The sequence below is a fragment of the Manis pentadactyla genome, chromosome 13 (assembly GCF_030020395.1).
Source record: "Manis pentadactyla isolate mManPen7 chromosome 13, mManPen7.hap1, whole genome shotgun sequence".
NCBI lineage: Eukaryota > Metazoa > Chordata > Mammalia > Pholidota > Manidae > Manis > Manis pentadactyla.
This window is the reverse complement of record NC_080031.1, coordinates 44944753-44963247: the sequence shown is the minus strand read 5'-3', so window position 1 is coordinate 44963247 and position 18495 is coordinate 44944753. Positions and strand designations below refer to the sequence as shown.

The following is an 18495-nucleotide window of genomic DNA, read 5'->3' as shown; positions in this document are numbered from 1 at the left end:
GAAAACTTAAGACAACCTACGTGCTCCCTTTCAGGAGACTCACTTGAGATCCAAGGACAAAGACAAACTACAAATTGAGGGGATTTGGACAGGTACCCTAGACAAGAGAAACTGAAAAAAAAAAAAAGATGTGCTAATGGGTTTAAAGACGGCGACTCACGTGAGAGGGGAGGCGGAATCCTCCTCCCAAAACCAAAACTACATACATACATACTATATGGAAATAGAACAACTACACCAAATCCTGGAAGAGCAGCAGGGAACAACGCTGCTGTGACAGGCTGTCAACTCAAGGAGAAGTGTGACGTAAAGTCGTGGAGATGTGCTCTGGGAGCACAAACCTACCGTACACGTGCTGCACTCTGGTGGACCGGTGGAGTTGGAAAGCAAAGACAGGCGGAGACTTCACGAGACTTGAGATTCCAGCCACTTGTGGGACAACACAGGGATCCACATCCGGCCACTGTGGGACAAAATAAAGGGGGACAGTCTGAGAGACTTCCTAACAGCGAGAGAACTGCTAAAGGGGCAAGGCTTTCACAGGGCTTTCCACTCAGGAGAAAGGACAGGTGCGCCAAACTGCCCGGGTGCATTCTTGCCGGCAGTCAGGGGAGCTTTCAGGAGCTCCAGGCATTCCATTCCCCTGGCTGGCCTCGCAGTTCTGAGGCCCCTTACCGTGCTGTGAATGGTACATGGCCTGCATCCCCACAGGCACCGGCCTGCAAAATGGCCACCCCCACCTACGGCAGCTTCTAACTGCATGCTTCGCAAACTGGCCCTGGCAGTGGAGACGGGAACTGGGACCGGGAAGCAGGAAAGACCTATTTCCTCCAGCGGGGGTTGGCAGTGGCACCGCTCCCCTGGGACCCCTGCCATCCGCCCAAGGTCTGAGCATCTCCAGAGAGTCACGCATCTGGGAGCTAGAGGGTGCCACCTACAAGTATGAAACTTCAAAGGAACCTGGTAACTGGACTCAGATCTATCTTCCTGAGGAAGTGATCTCAAAATAAACATCAGGAGTATGCTCAGTGAGCTACAGAAAATAAAACTGCAGGTGGGAGCCAACATGGCGGCATGAGTAAGACAGTGGGAATCTCCTTCCAAAATCACATATATTTTTGAAAATACAACAAACACAAATAATCATAAAAGAGAGACCAGAAGACACAGGACAACAGCCAGACTACAACTACACCAGCGAGAAACCAGCGCCTGGTGAAAGGGGTAAGACAGCTGCCCCAGAACGGCGTGACACGAGTTCCCCTCCCCACAGCTCCCAGCAGAAAAGAATAGGCAGAGAGGGAGGGAGACGGAGTCCAGGACTGCTGAACACCCAGCCCCAGACTCCCGCACAAGAGCACAGACACAGTGCGTGCGCAGGGTCCCTGGACACTATGGAAACAGGGCAGCAAGACCTCTGAGCAGGTGCCGAAGCTGATGCCCCTGTGACAAAGAAGAGCGGGGGCTTTTTGAAAGTCTTAAAGGGACAGGGACTTAACAGGTAGACCGAAACCACACAGGTCACATTCCAGCAGCTGGAAAGTACAGGAAAAACCGGGCACATTAACCCCCTGGGCAAAAGCTCTGAGACCCCTCATGGAGGTAAACCGCCAAACAGATCCCCCGTCCATTACCTGTATGGGCGCTGCAAAAGCAGAGAAGCAGATTAAGGCAAAACGCCCACAGAAATGGAAGTTCCTCCATTCTGGCCAGGCAAGACACAAAGACTCAGTCTACACGCAATTACCCAACACAAGCCACTAGGGGTCACAGTTGTCCCAGTAAAGAAAGGCCAGTACCATGTGAAAAGTTTGGCCCTCCCAGCAGACGGTCAATAGCAGCTGTCAAAATGAAAAGGCAAAAAAATATGATCCAGACAAGACTAACCCAGACAGCTTCGGCATCTGCTACATCTTCCCCTGAGAAGGACTCTGGGGAAATAGATTTAGCCAGTCTTCCTGAAAAGAATTCAAAACAAAAGTCATAACCATGCTGATGGACTTGCAGATAAATATGCAAGAACTAAGGAAGGAGAATACAGAAATAAAAAAGCTCTGGAAGGACTTCAAAACAGAATGGACGAGATGCAAGACACCATTAATGGACTAGAAAACAGAGACAGGAACGCAGAGAAGCTGGTGCAGAGAGAGATAAAAGGATCTCCAGGAATGAAAGAATTTTAAGAGAGCTGAGTGACCAATCAAAAAGGAATAATATAGGCATTATAGGAATACCAGAAGGAGAAAAGACAGATAAAGGGATAGAAAGTGTCTTTGAAGAAATAATTGCCAAAAACTTCCCCAAACTAAGGCAAGAAATGGCCTCTCAGACCACAGAGGTACACAGAACTCCCATGACAAGGAATCCAAGGAGGGCAACAGCAAGACACATAATAATTAAAATGGCAAAGATCAAAGACAAGGACGAAGTATTAAAGGCATCCAGAAAAGAAAAAAAGGTTACCTCCAAAGGAAAACCCATCAGGCTATCATCAGACCTCTCAACAGAAACCCTACAGGCCAGAAGAGAATGGCATGATATACTTAATGCAATGAAACAGAAGGGCCTCGAACCAAGACTACTGTATAAAGCACGAATATCATTTAAATATGAAGGAGGGATTAACAATTCCCAGACAAGCAAAAGTTGATGGAATTTGCCTCCCACAAACCACCTCTTCAGGGCATCCTACAGGGACTGCTCTAGATGGGAGGACTCCTAAAAAGAGCACAGAACAAAATACCCAACATACGAAGAAGGAAGGAGGAGGAATAAGAACAGAGAGAAATAAAGAATCATCAGACCACTTTTATAATAGCTCAATAAGCGAGTTAAGTTAGACAAAAAGATAGTAAAGAAGCTAACCCTAAACCTTTGGTAACCACATACTTAAAGCCTGCAATGCAATAAATTCATACCTTTCAATAATCACCCTAAATGTAAATGGACTGAATGCACCAATCAAAAGACACATAGTAATAGAATGGATAAAAAAGCAAGATCCATCCATATGCTGCTTTCAAGAGGCTCACCTCAAACCCAAAGACATGCACAGACTTAAAGTCAAGGGATGGAAAAAGATATTTCATGCAAACAACAGAGAGAAGAAAGCAGGTGTTGCAATTCTGGTATCAGACAAAACAGACTTCTAAATAAAGAAAGCAACAAAAGACAAAGAAGGACATTACATAGTGATAAAGGGCTCAGTCCATCAAGAGGACATAACCATTATAAATATATATGCACCCAATACAGGAGCACCAACATACCTGAAACAAATATTAACAGAACTAAAAGAGGAAATAGAATGCAATGCATTCATTCTAGGAGAGTTCAACGCACCACTCACTACAAAGGACAGATCCACCAGACAGAAAATAAGTAAGGACACAGAGGCACTGAACAACACATTAGAACAGATGGACCTAATAGACTTCTACAGAACTCTACATCTGAAAACAACAGGATGCACATTCTTCTCAAGTGCACATGGAACATTCTCCAGAATAGACCACATACTAGGCCACAAAAAGAGCCTCAGTAAATTCCAAATGATTGAAATCCTACCAACCAACTTTTCAGACCACAAAGGCATAAAACTAGAAATAAACTGTACAAAGAAAGCAAAAAGGCTCACAAACACATGGAGGCTAAACAACACGCTCCTAAATAATCAATGGATCAATGACCAAATCAAAATGGAGATACAGCGATATATGGAAACAAACGACAACAACAACACTAAGCCCCAACTTCTGTGGGACACAGCAAAAGCAGTCTTAAGAGGAAAGTATATAGCAATCCAGGCATATTTAAAACAGGAAGAACAACCAAAAATGAACGGTCAAATGTCACAATTATTGAAATGTGGAAAAGAAGAACAAATGAGGCCTAAGGTCAGCAGAAGGAGGGACATAATAAAGATCAGAGAAAAAATAAATAAAACTGAGAAGAATAAAACATAAGCTAAAATCAATGAAACCAAGAGCTGGTTCTTTGAGAAAATGAACAAAATAGATAAGCCTCTAGCCAGATTTATTAAGAGGAAAATAGAGTCAATACAAATCAACAGTATCAGAAACGAGAAAGGAAAAATCATGAGGGACCCCACCGAAATACAAAGAATTATTAGATTATTAGAGAGTACTATGAAAACCTATATGCTAACAACCTGGGAAACCTAAGGGAAATGGACAATCTCCTAGAAAATAACAACCTTCCAAGATTGACCAAGAAAGAAACAGAAAATCTAAACAGACAAATTACCAGCAATGAAATTGAAGCATTAATCAAAATCTACCAAAGAACAAAAACCCCCGGCCAGATGGATTTACCTCGGAATTTTATCAGACATACAAGGAAGACATAATACCCATTCTCCTTAAAGTTTTCCAAAAAATAGAAGAGGAGGCGATACTTCCAAAATCACTCTATGAAGCAAACATCACCCTAATACCAAAACCAGGCAAAGACCCCACCAAAAAATAAAACTACAGACCAATATCCCTGATGAACGTAAAGGCAAAAATACACAACAAAATATTAGCAAACCGAATTCAAAAATACATCATAAGGATCATAAACCATGACCAAGTGGGATTCATCCCAGGGATGCAAGGATGGCAAAACATCCTAAAGTCCATCAACATCATTCACCCATCAAAAAACAGAAAGACAAAAACTACATGATCATCTCCATTTGACAAAGTTCAACATCCATTCATGATAAAAACTCTCAGCAAAATGGAAATAGAAGGCAACTACTTCAACATAATTAAGGCCATCTATGAAAATCCCACATCCAACACTATATTGAACAGTGAGAAGCTGAAAGCTTTTCCTCTGAGATCGGGAACTAGACAGGGATGCCCACTCTCCCCACTGTTATTTAACATAGTCCTGGAGGTCCTAGCCAATGCAATCAGACAAAACAAAAAAATACAAGGAATCCAGATTGGTAAAGAAGAAGTTAAACTGTCACTATTTGCAGATGACATGATACTGTACATAAAACACCCTAAAGACTCCACCCCAAAACTACTAGAAATGATATCGGAATACAGCAAAGTTGCAGAATACAAATCAACACACAGAAATCTGTGGATTTCCTATACACTAACAATGAAAGAACAGAAAGAGTAATCAGGAAAACAACTCCATTCAAAATTGCATCAAAAAAAATAAAATACCTAGGAATAAAAATAACCAAAGAGGTGAAAGACATATACTCTGAAAACTACACGTCACTCTTAAGAGATATTAAAGGGGACACTAACAAATGGAAACTTATCCCATGCTCATGGCTAGGAAGAATTAATATCATCGAAATGGCCATCCTGCCTAAAGCAATATACAGATTTGATGCAATCACTATGAAACTAAAAGCTACATTCTTCAATGAACTGGAACAAATAATTGAAAAATTCATATGGAAACACCAAAGACCCCGAATAGCCAAAGCAATGATGAGAAAGAAGAATAAAGAAGGGGGGATCTCACTCCCCTACTTCAAGCTCTATTACAAAGTCATAGTAACCAAGACAGTTTGGTACTGGCACAAGAACAGAGCCACAGACCAGTGGAACAGACTAGAGACTTCAGATATTAACCCAAACATATACGGTCAATTAATATTTGATAAAGGAGCCATGGACATACAATGGCGAAATGACAGTCTCTTCAACAGATGGTGCTCGCAAAACAGGACAGCTACATGAAGGAGAATGAAATTGGACCATTGTCTAACCCCAAATACAAAAGTGAACTCAAAATGGATCAAAAACCTGAATGTAAGTCACAAAACCATTAAAGTCTTGGAAGAAAACTTAGGCAAAAACCTCTTAGACATAAACATGAGTGACCTCTTCTTGAACATATCTCCCCGGGCAAGGAAAACAACAGTAAAAATGAACAAGTGAGACTATATTGAGCTGAAAAGCATCTGTACAGCAAAAGACACCATCAATAGAACAAAAAGGAACCCTACACTATGGGAGAATATATTTGAAAATGACACATTCCATTAAAGTCTTGAGGTCCAGAATATATAAAGAGCTCACATGCCTCAACAAACAAAAATCAAATAACCCAAATAAAAATGGGCAGAGGACTGAACAGATGGTTCTCCAGGAAAGAAATACAGATGGCCAACAGAAACATGAAAAGACGGTCCATATCACTAATTATCAGAGAAATGCAAATTAAAACTACAATGAGATATCACCTCACACCAGTAAGGATGGCTGCCATCCAAAAAACAAACAACAAATGTTGGCAAGGCTGCGGAGAAAGGGGAACCGTCCTGCACTGCTGGTGGGAATGTAAATTTGTTCAACCATTGTGGAAAGCAGTATGGAGGTACATCAAAATGCTCAAAACAGACATACCATTTGACACAGGGATTGGTCTCCTAAGAATTTAACCTAAGAATGAAGAAATCAAGTAAGAGAAAGACCAAAGCACCCCTATGTTTATCGCAGCACTATTTACAGTAGCCAAGAATTGGAAGCAACTTAAATGTCCATCGATAGATGAATGGATAAAGAAGATGTGGTACATATACAAAATGGAATACTACTCAGCCATAAGAAAAGGGCAAATGCTACCATTTACAGCAACATGGATGAAGCTGGAGGGTATTATGCTCAGTGAAACAAGCCAAGCGGAGAAAGAGAAATAGCAAATGATTTCACTCATCTGTGGAGTATAAGAACAAAGGAAAAACTGAAGGAACAAAACAGAAGAAGAATCACAGAACTCGAGAATGGACTAACAGGTACCAAAGGGAAAGGGACTGGGGAGGATGGGTGGGTAGGGAGGGATAAGGGGAGGGAGAAAAAGGGGGGTAGTAAGATTAGCATCCATTGGGGGGTGGGAGAAAGGGGAGGGCTGGACAACACAGAGAAGACAAGTAGTGATTCTATAACATTTTGATACGCTGACAGACAGCGACTGTAAAGGGGAATATAGGGGGGACCTGGTATAGGGGTGAGCCAAGTAAACAAAGTGTTCGTCACGTAAGTGTAGATTAATGATAAAAAAAGCAGGTCCTGTGTGGTGACCTCCAATGTGTTCTACACAATGATATAAAGGGCATATAGAAGTGTAGGCAAGGGTCTGTTTGTGTTTATACAGAGGATCAAAGCCTAATTTGGTTGCCGCAAAAATGAACTAAGATACGATATGAAAAAGAACTTCCAACATCAGCAATCTTGGGAAGACTCACACCAGAAGATGATGATCAAAAAAAACCCACCAAATGTCCACGCACTGCTACAGGTGCAGATGCACTCATTGCACCAATTCCTGGACTTGCCATGGGAATGAAGAAGGAGATATCTAAGCTGGCCTGTACATACAGTAAAACAACAAACTTGACTGGATCTATACTGTTGGAACTCAACCAAGAATTAGGAGAAGTGTAAATTGTAGCACTCCAAAATCTTACAACTACAGACTATTTACTGTTAAAGAACATATGGGATGTGAACAGTCCCCAGGAATGGGTTGTTTTAATTTGTCTGATTTCTCCCAGACTGTGCAAGTTCAGTTGGGCAATATCCACCATATCATAGATAAGTTTTCACAAATGCCTAAGGTGCCTAACTGGTTTTCTTGATTTCACTGGAGATGGCTGGTAATTATAGGTCTGCTTTGGGTATGTAACTGTACTCCTATTATGTTAATGTCTGTGCGCAATTTAATTAGTAGTTTAAAACCTATACACGCTGAAGTTACTTTACAAGAAGATATGTCAAAGAAATCATCAATCTTCCCATGTTTTCTTCTGCCTGCTACTTCTACAGCTTTTCTTCTTCCTTCCTATTTACAACCCTTAAATACAATTCGTGCCTCATATCAAATTTACCGAGTATCATAATTCCTCCAAGTGCTAAAGATATCTCAAGACAAATGCTGGGCATGGAAGCCACAGGGCATAAATCTGCATAGAAGTAAAAAGCTAACCTTCTCAAACGATAAGGCTTCTCTCTCACTTACCAACTTTATATCTCCCTGTATGGCCCCGGAAGATGACTGGTTAGCCAGAGACGGGTAAGATTCCTCAAGGGAGGAACAACCTAAGACAGGCACAGTCACAGGCGGGCCATCTGGTGAGAAATTGGGGATCAACAGAGGTGAGGCAGAGAACCTGACCCCCCCTGTTTTGAGAGAAATCTACTGCATCTGTGGATATTTTATTGCACTTGTCTAGCTTTTATTAGCACATAGTCTACAGGCACACAACCGATCACCTTCATTTGCTCTCTTACAACATTAAACTATGTTTTCTACCTTTATCTTGTATCTACCTACCACTTCAGCATTTTATTCAAAATAATAATAATAAAGAGAGAAATGTGGTATCCACATATACATCAAGTATAAAAATCAAACGAATATTCATATTTGAACTGAATGTTTATAGTTCATAATGCATGAGCAAAACCGAAATTTTCTGTGATGACTGCCCTTGTACTGTTCATCATGTAACTTATTCACTATGTAAGAATTTGTTCTCCATGTAAGAACTTGTTCGTTATGCTTCAGAAGATTGGAGACTGACAAAAATTAGGCTTGGGGTGGATTAATGACTGTGCATTGAGCACTGACCCCCCTATACAGTATTTTATTTTTATTGTTGTTAACAAACATTTGATCAATAAATATGAGAGATGCCCTCTCCAGAAAATAAAAAGTACAGACTTCCAATTGTAAAATAAATAAGTAACTGGGATGTAATTTATTGCATAAGGAATATAGTCAAAATATTGTAACTTTGTAAGGTGATAGCTAGTAGCTAGAATTATCAAGTATATAAATGTTGAATCACTGCATTGTACACCTGAAACTAATGTAATACTGTGTGTCAACTTCCTTTAAATAAAAAATAATTATCTACAAAAAATAAAAAAATAAAAAAATAAAAATAAAAATAAAAATAAAAAACCCACCACAGTCCTGATTTGGTTCAAAGCAATCATGCAGTCCTACTCTACCCATGTCTCCCAAAAACACCTTTTAACAGCAAGCAAAGCTGCCGGTGATGCACGTGGTTTGTGTCCCAGTGACACACCAGGTACGCAGGTGTGTGCTGAGTACCAGGGAAGCTCCAACATGCACCTCCATCATCTTCCACTTGTCTTCCCTAAGGTTCCACTTATTTATTTTTTAAAAAGTCAGTTACTGGATTGTGTTGACAAGAAAATTCACATTAGGAGTACCTTTGTACATGTAATGAACTGAAATTTTGGGAATCAAAATAAACTGATAAACTTAACCCAGAGGCCAGATTTAAATCTCACCTTCCTGACCTGCCAGATGTAAAAGTGGAAAGGAAACCTCATTTCCAACCCCTGCTGACTCCTCAGAGGTGCTGCTCCGTTGGCTCAGGGGCGGGGCAGTTGTTTGTGGGCTGCCCTACTCAGGGCCTACGAAGGACGGCCACAGGCGAGGAGCACACCTGCCATCCCTAGGTTGGCCCATGGTCAGCTGCTAGCTACCGGGACCAGGACAGGATTTACCAGTTGTCTTGTCTCTTGATTCTCCCCCTGAAAGGCAGGGAAGTAGAAACTTTTATTTCTGGCCCTACCTGAATCTAACAAAATAACACACTTGATGATTTTCTTCCTGAAAATTATGAGTGAAAAGGCTTCCTTTTCTCTTGGGTAGAAACATGGTGGGCCCACTACTGGCCAACCAGCCACAAGAGGAAGTGGGTCCTGCCAGGGTTTCCTTGCTTTCCAATTTCTCAAAAAAAGGGAGAAATCTGTATCTTAAATAAAAGCAACCCACTTAAATTACTTTAGAATTCTGTGCCAGACAAACACCCAAAGCCAATATGGCCTGTGTTCTGTGACCACCTACCTCCTGCCCTTTCCACTTCTGAGAACTGCCCCATGCCCACACTGGGCCTGCAGGCCATGAGATGCTCTGTCCTGCCTGTGTAGGGGCAATTATGCACACTCATGCTATCTGTATCTGTCTCTGGGTGGGCTTTCTGGCCCTCTCACTTGTATGTACTGCAGGGAGGGTAGGAAAGGGGCTGCACCTTTCAGAGCCTGTAGCTGCGAGTGCTGCCTGGGCCTCACAGGGCAGGCTCAGAGTGAGCGACTTCCAGGACAAAAAATGAACAATAAGATGGGACAAGGCGGAATGGTTCTGAACGGGAGGCTCAAATGCTGCACCATGGACTTCCACCGTGGCTCAGGCTGAACATCTAAGGCACCGGAAAATGGTAGGATGAGTGGGTGGGTACCCCCATAGATCTTCTGTTTCTGAATGGTCAACTGAAATCAAGAAAACTAAGTTAAATACTAGGATCCACTTTTTAAAGATCATCTGCTTCCAGAGAAATTGCTGATGTAATAAATATATTTTTTTGAGAGGGCATATCTTATATTTATTGATCAAATGGTAGTGAACAATAAAATTCTGTATAGGGGACACAATGCACAATCATTAATCAACCCCAAGCCAAATTCTCAAGAGTCTCCAATCTTCTAAAGTATAATGAACAATTTCTTAAATGGTGAACAAATACTTACATAGTGAATAAGTTCTTACATGGTGAACAGTGCCAGGGCAGTCATCACAGAAACTTTTGGTTTTGATCACGCATTATGAACAATAAACAATCATGTCAAATATGAATATTCGTTTGATTTTTATACTTGATTTATATATGGATCCCTCATTTCTCCCTTTATTTTTATTATTATTATTTTAAATAAAATGCTGAAGTGGCAGTTAGATGTAAGATAAATTTAGAAAACTTAGATTAGTGTTGTAAGAGAGCAAATGTAGATGATCGGGTGTGTGCCTGTAGACTATGTGTTAATCAAAGCTAGACAAGGGCAATAAAATATCCACGGATGCAGAAGATTTCTCTCAAAACATGGGGGGAGAAGTTCTAAGCCTCACCTCTGTTGATCCCCATTTTCTCACCTGATGGCCACCCTGCGACTGTGCCTGTCTTAGGTTGTTCCTCCGTTGAGGAATCTTACCCATCTCTGGCTAACCAGTCATCTTCCAGAACCATACAGGGAGATATAAAATTGGTAAGTGAGAGAGAAGCCTTATCGTTTGAGAAGGTTAGCTTTTTACTTCTATGCAGATTTATGCCCTGTGGCTTCTATGCCCAGCATTTGTCTTGAGGTATCTTTAGCACTTGGAGGAATTATGATACTCGGTAAATTTGATATGAGGCATGAATTCCATTTAAGGGTTGTAATTAGGAAGGAAGAATAAAAGCTATAGAGGTTACAGATGGAAGAAAACATGGGGAGATTGATTATTTCTTTGACATATCTTCTTGTAGTGTAACTTCAGCATGTATAGGTTTTAAACTACTAATTAAATTGAAAACACACATTAACATAATAGGAATACAGTTACATAACCAAAGCAGATCTACAATTACCAGCCATCTCCAGTGAGGCCAAGAAAACCAGTTAGGCACCCTAGGCATTTATGAAAATTTGTCTATGATATGATGGATATTGCCAACTGTACTTGAACAGTCTGAGAGAAATCAGACCAATTTAAATAGCCCATTCCTTGGAACTGTTCACATCCCATATGTTCTTTTAACAATAGATAGTCTGTAGTTGTAAGATTTTGGAGCGATACAACTTGCACTTCTCCTAAATCTTGGTTGAGTTCCAACAGTGTAGATCCAGTCAAATTTGTTGTTTTACTGTATGCACAGGCCAGCTTAGATATCTCCTTCTTCATTCCAACGGAAAGTCCAGGAACCAGTGAGATGAATGCAGCTAAAACTGCAGCATCGCCTGGAGCTTTGTTGAGGTTTTTTGATGATCATCTGCTGGTATGAATCTTCCAGAGTGTGCTGATGTTGGAAGTTTTTCTTCATATCGTACCTTAGTTCATTTTCTGGGTAGCCACATTAGGCTTTGATCCTCTGTATAAATACAAACATACCCTTAGCCCACACTTTGATCTGCCCTTTATACCACTGTGTAGAACTCATTGGAGGTCACGACACAGGAACTGCTTTTTTTTTTTTGAAGAGAAAAGAATATTATCGTAAAAGTGTACCTCCATAGCCGATCATCTGACACCCTTCATGTGATCGAAGTTAAGGATATTTAAAGCATGCATTAATTGTTGATTTACAGTTAGTTTTATCCTATCATGGAGTAATCCCCCTTTTCTTCTTTTAATTATCTTTAATCTACACTTACATGAAGGATATTATGTTTACTAGGCTCTCCCCTATACCAGGTCCCCACTATAAACCCCTTTACAGTCACTGTCCATCAGCATAGCAAAATGTTGTAGAATCACTACTTGTCTTCTCTATGTTGTACAGCCCTCACCTTTCTCCCACCCCCCTATGCATGCTGATCTTAATACTCCCCTTCTTCCTCCCAAACTTTATCCCTCCCTACCCACCCATCCTCCTCAGTCCCTGTCCCTTTGATACCTGTTAGTCCATTCTTGGGTTCTGTGATTCTGCTGCTGTTTCGTTCCTTCAGTTTTTCCTTTGTTCTTATACTCCACAGATGAGTGAAATCATTTGGTATTTCTCTTTCTCCGCATGGCTTTTTAAAATGAGCATAATACCCTTCAGCTTCATCCATGTTGCTGCAAATGGTAGGATTTGCCCTCTTATGGCTGAGTAGTATTCCATTGTGTATATTTACCACATCTTCTTTATCCATTCATCTCCAGATGGACATTAAGTTGTTTCCAATTCTTGGCTATTGTAAATAGTGATGCGGTAGACATAGGGGTGCATATGTCTTTCTCAAACTTGATTGCTGCGTTCTTAGGTTAAAATCCTCGGAGTGGTCTGTTTTGAGCATTTTGATGAACCTCCATACTGCTTTCCACAATGGTTGAACTTGTTTACATTCCCACCAGCAGTGTAGGAGTGTTCCCCTTTCTCCACAGCCTCGCCAACATTTGTTGTTGTTTGTCTTTTGGATGGCAGCAATCCTTACTGGTGTGAGGTGATACCTCACTGAAGTTTTAATTTGCATTTCTCTGATAATTAGTGATGTGGAGCATCTTTTCATGTGTGTGTTGGCCATCTATATTTCTTTTTTGGAGAACTGTCTGTTCAGTTCCTCTGCCCACTTTTTAAATGGATTATTTGATTTTTGTTTCTTGAGGCATGTGAGCTCTGTATATATTTTCGACGTCAAGCCTTTATCTGATCTGTCATTCACAAATATATTTTCCCATACTGTAGGGTTGCTTTTTGTTCTATTGATGGTGTCTTTTGCTGTACAGAAGCTTTTCACCTTAATATAGTCTCACTTGTTCATTTTTGCTGTTGTTTTCCTTGCCCGGGTAGATATGTTCCAGAAGAGGTCGCTCATGTTTATGTCTAAGAAGTTTTTGCCTATGTTTTTTTCCACGAGTTTAATGGTTTCATGGCTTACATTCAGATTTTTTATCCATTTTGAATTTACTTTTGTATATGGGGTTAGACAAAGGTCCAGTTTCATTCTCCTACATGTAGCTGTCCAGTTTTGCCAGCACCATCTGTTGAAGAGACTGTCATTTCGCCATTGTGTGTCCATGACTCCTTTATCAAATATTAATAGACCATATATGTTTGGGTTAATGTCTGGAGTCTCTAGTCTGTTCCACTGGTCGGTGGCTCTGTTCTTGTGCCAGTACCAAATTGTGTTGAGCACTATGGCTTTATAGTAGAGTTTGACATTGGTGAGTGAGAACCCCTGTACTTTATTCTTCTTTCTCAGGATTGCTTTGGCTATTTGGGGTCTTTGGTTGTTCCATATGAATTTTTGAATTATTTCTTCCAGTTCATTGAATAATGTTGCTGTTAATTTGATAGGGATTGCATCAAATCTGTATATTGCTTTGGGCAGAATGGCCATTTTGACGATATTAATTCTTCCTAGCCACGGGCATGGGATGAGTTTCCATTTGATAGTGTCCCTTTAAATTTCTCTAAAGAGTTACTTGTAATTTTCAGAGTATAGGTGATTCACGTCTTTGGTTAGATTTATTCCTAGGTATTAATTCTTTTTGTTGTAATTGTGAATGGAATTGTTTTCCTGATTTCCCTTTCTATTGGCTCGTTGTTCGTGTATAGGAAACTACAGATTTCTGTGTGTTAATTTTTATTCTGCAACCTTGCTGTATTCCAATATCAGTTCTAGTAGTTTTGGGGTGGAGTCTTTAGTTTTTTTTATGTACAATATCACGTCATCTGCAAATGGTGACAATTTAACTTCTTTACCAATCTGGATTCCTTGTATTCCTTTGTTTTGTCTGATTGCCATGGCTAGGTCCTCCAGTACCATGTTAAATAGCAGTGGGGAGAATGGGCATTTCTGTCTAGTTCCCGATCTCAGAGAAAAAGCTTTCAGCTTCTCGCTGTTCAGTATAATGTTGTCTGTGTGTTTATGATATATGGCCTTTATTATGTTGAGGTACTTGCCCTCTATTCCCATTTTGCTGAGAGTTTTTATCATGAATGGACACTGAATTTTGTCGAGTGTTTTTTCAGCATCTATGGAGATGATCATGTGGTTTTTGTCTTTCTTTTTGTTGATGAAGTGGATAATGCTGATGGATTTTCGAAAGTTGTACCATCCTTGCATCCCTGGGATGAATCCCACTTGGTCATGGTGTATGATCCTTTTGATATACTGTTGTATTCAGTTTGCTAATATTATATTAAGTATTTTTGCATGTACATTCATCAGGGATATTGGTCTGTAATTTTCTTTTTTGGTGGGGTCTTTGCCTGGTTTTGGTATTAGGGTGATGTTGGCTTCATATAATGAGTTTGTGAGTCTTCCCTCCTCTTCTATTTTTTGGAAAACTTTAAGGAGAATGGGTATTATGTCTTCTCTGTGTGTCTGATAAAATTCCGAGGTAAATCTGTCCAGCCCGGGTGTTTTGTTTTTGGGTAGTTTTTTGATTACCGTTTCAATTTCTTTGCTCTTAATTGGTTTGTTTAACTTTTGTGTTTCTTCCTTGGTCAGTCTTGGAAGGTTGTATTTTTCTAGGAAATTGTCCATTTCTTCTAGGTTTTCCAGCTTGTTGGCATATAGATTTTCATTGTAGTCTTTAAAAATTCTTTGTATTTCTGTGGTGTCTGTCATGATTTTTCCGTTCTCATTTGTTATTCTGTTGATTTGTGTTGATTCTCTTTTTCTCTTAAAATGTTTGGCTAGAGACATATCTATTTTGTTTTTCTCAAAGAATCAGCTCTTGGTTTCATTGATTTTTGCTATTGTTTTAGTGTTCTCAATTTTGTTTACTTCTTCTCTGATCTTTATTATCTCCCCCCTTCCACTGCTTTAGGCCTCATTTGTTCTTCTTTTTCCATTTTCGATAATTGTGATGTTAGAGTATTCAGTTGGGATTGTTCTTGCTACTTCAAGGGTGCCTGGATCGCTATATACTTTCCTCTTAAGACTGTTTTTCCTGCGTCTCACAGAATTTGATGCTTTGTGTTATTGTTGTCATTTGTTTCTATATATTCCTTGATCTCTATTTTAATTTGTTCGTTGATCCATTAATTATTTAGGAGCATGTTGTTTAGCCTTCATGTGTTTGTTACCCTTTTGGTTTTCTTTGTAGAATTTATTTCTAGTTTTATGCCTTTGTGGTCTGAAAAGTTGGTTGGAAGTATTTCAATATTTTGGATTTTGCTGAGGCTCTTTTTGTGGGCAAGTATGTGGTCTATTCTGGACAATGTTCCATGTGCACTTGAGAAGAATGTATATCCTGTTTCTTTAGGATGTCTAGTTCTATAGATGTCTATTAGGTCCATCTGCTCTACTGTGTTGTTCAGTGCTTCCATGTCCTTACTTATTTTCTGCCTGGTGGATCTATCCTTTGTGGTGAGTGGTGTGTTGAAGTCCCCTAAAATGAATACATTGCAGTATATTTCCCCCTTTAGTTCTGCTAGTATTTGCTTCACATATGCTGGTGCTCCTGTGTTTGTTGGATATATATTTAGAATGGTTATATCCTCTTGTTGGACTGTGCCCTTTATCATTATGTAGTGTCCTTGTTTATCTCTTGTTAGTTTCTTTGTTTTGAAGTCTATTTTGTCTGATATTAGTACTGCAACCCATGCTTTCTTCTCGCTGTTTTTTGCCTGAAATATATTTTTCCATCCCTTGACTTTAGTCTGTACATATCTTTGGGTTTTAGTTTAGTTTCTTGTAAGCAGCATATAGATGGGTCTTGCTTTTTTTATCCATTCTGTTACTCTGTGTCTTTTGATTGGTGCATTCAGCCCTTTAACATTTAGGGTGACTATTGAAAGATATGTACTTATTGCCATTGCAGGCTTTAAATTCGTGGTTACCAAAGGTTCAAGTTTAGCCTCTTTAGTATTTTACTGCCTAACTTAGCTCGCTTATTGAGCTGTTATATACACTGTCTAGAGATTCTTTTCTTCTCTCTCTTCTTATTCCTCCTCCTCCATTCTTCATATGTTGGGTGTTTTGTTCTGTGCTCTTTCTAGGAGTGCTCCCATCTAGAGCAGTCCCTATAAGATTTCCTGTACAGGTGGTTCGAGGGAAGCAAATTCCCTGAGCTCTTGTTTGTCTGGGAATTGTTTAATCCCACCGTCATATTTAAATGATAGTTGTGCTGGATACAGTATCATTGGTTCAAATCTCCTTCTGTTTCATTGCATTAAATATATCATGCCATTCTCTTCTGGCCTGTACGGTTTCTATCAAGGAGTCTGATGTTAGCCTGATGGGTTTACCTTTATAGGTGACCTTTTTCTCTCTAGCTGTATTTAAACTCTTTCCTTATCCTTGATCTTTGCCATTTTAATTATTATGTGTCCTGGTGTTGTCCTCCTTGGTTCCTTTCTTTTGGGGGTTCTGTGTATTTCCATGGTCTGTTCAATTATTTCCTCCCCCAGTTTGGGGAAGTTTTCAGCAATTATTTCTTCCAAGATTCTTTCCATCCCTTCTCCTCTCTCTTCTTCTGGTACACATGTAATTCTGATATTGTTTCTTTTGGATTGGTCACACAGTTCTCTTAATATTGTTTCATTCCTGTAGATCCTTTTATCTCTCTCTATGTCCACTTCTATGCGTTCCTGTTCTCTGGTTTCAATTCCATCAATGGCCTCTTCCATCCTATCCATTCTGCTTATAAACCCATCCAGAGTTGGTTTCATTTCTGTAATCTCCTTTCTGGCATCTGTGATCTCCCTCCAGACTTCATCCCATAACTCTTGCGTATTTCTCTGCACCTCTTTCAGCATGTTTATGATTTTTATTTTGAATTCTTTGTCAGGAAGACTAGTTAGGTCTGTCTCCTTCTCTGGTGTTGCCTCTGTGATCTTTGTCTGCCTGTAGTTTTGCCTTTTCATGGTGATAGGAATAGTTTGCAGAGCTTGGACGAGTGACGGCTGGAAGAACTTCCCTCCTTGTTGGTTTGTAGCCTTCCTCTCCTGGGAGAAAAGCGACCTCTAGTGGCTTGTGCTGCGTAGCTGCGTGCAGACAGGGCTTCTGCTTCCCGACCTCTAATGGCTTGTGCTGGGTAGCTGCGTGCAGACAGGGCTTCTGCTTCCTGCCCGGCTTCTATGGAGTTTATCTCCACTGATGCTGTGGGTGTGTCCTGGCTCGGGCCGCTACACCAAAGTGGTGGAGTCGCATTGGAGGGGGAGCAGCCGGGAGGCTATTTATCTCTGTAATAGGCCTAGATGCTCCCTGCAGCCCAGGGAATTAGGGTGCCCAGAGATCCCCAGATTCCCTACCTCAGGATTAAGTGTCCCGCCCTGCCCCTTTAAGACTTCCAAAAAGCACCCGCCATAACAAAATAATGACCACAAAAAAAAATTTTTTTTAAATAAAATAAATTAAATAAATAAATAAATAATGGCCGCTCACTTTTCTGATGTCCTCTGGCACCAGGCCTCCTGTACCCGCTCACTGTTCTTGCTGCCCTGTTTCCCTAGTATCCAGGGCCCCGTGCACGCACTGTGCCTGCGCTCTTGTCTGGATGGCTGTGGCTGGGTGTTCAGCAGTCCTGGGATCTCCCTCCCTCCCACTCTGACTCCTCTTCTCCCACTGGGATCTGGGCGGAGGGTCTCTCGTGTCCCGCCAGCCTGGATCTTGTATCTTACCCCCTTCATGAGATGCTGGGTTCACGCTGGTGTGGATGAGGTTTGGATGTTGTCCTGTGTCCTCTGGTCTTTATTCTAGGAAGAGTTGTCTTTGTTATGTTTTCATAGATATATGTGGTTTTGTGAGGAGATTTCCACTGCTCTACTCACCCCGCCATCTTGGCTCCACCTCCTTATGTAATAAATATTTTAAAGAGTAAAGGAGTGTGTCTGCAGCATCTCCAGGGATCCTGCACCTTCAGGGAAGATGAGAACAAAGATGGCAAGCACACAATGTTTTTTAAAAATTTTGCAAAGAATGATGTCCACTGGATTCATGTGTCTCCTACATGTAACTCCCACCCAGTTTTTTCCAGTTCTTTGAAGATAAATCTGGTTTAATATATTTA

The 18495-nt window shown here is 40.6% G+C and overlaps 1 long non-coding RNA gene across 1 annotated transcript in view; it reads right to left on the bottom strand.

Moving 5' to 3' along the window:
- Positions 1 to 381: 381 nt before the first annotated feature.
- Positions 382 to 18495, bottom strand: part of LOC130680395 (uncharacterized) — a 34624-nt gene continuing 16510 nt past the window's right edge. The window contains exon 3 of the long non-coding RNA XR_008993387.1: positions 382 to 463. This is a non-coding gene — a long non-coding RNA (uncharacterized LOC130680395). The remainder of the gene's footprint in view (positions 464 to 18495) is intronic.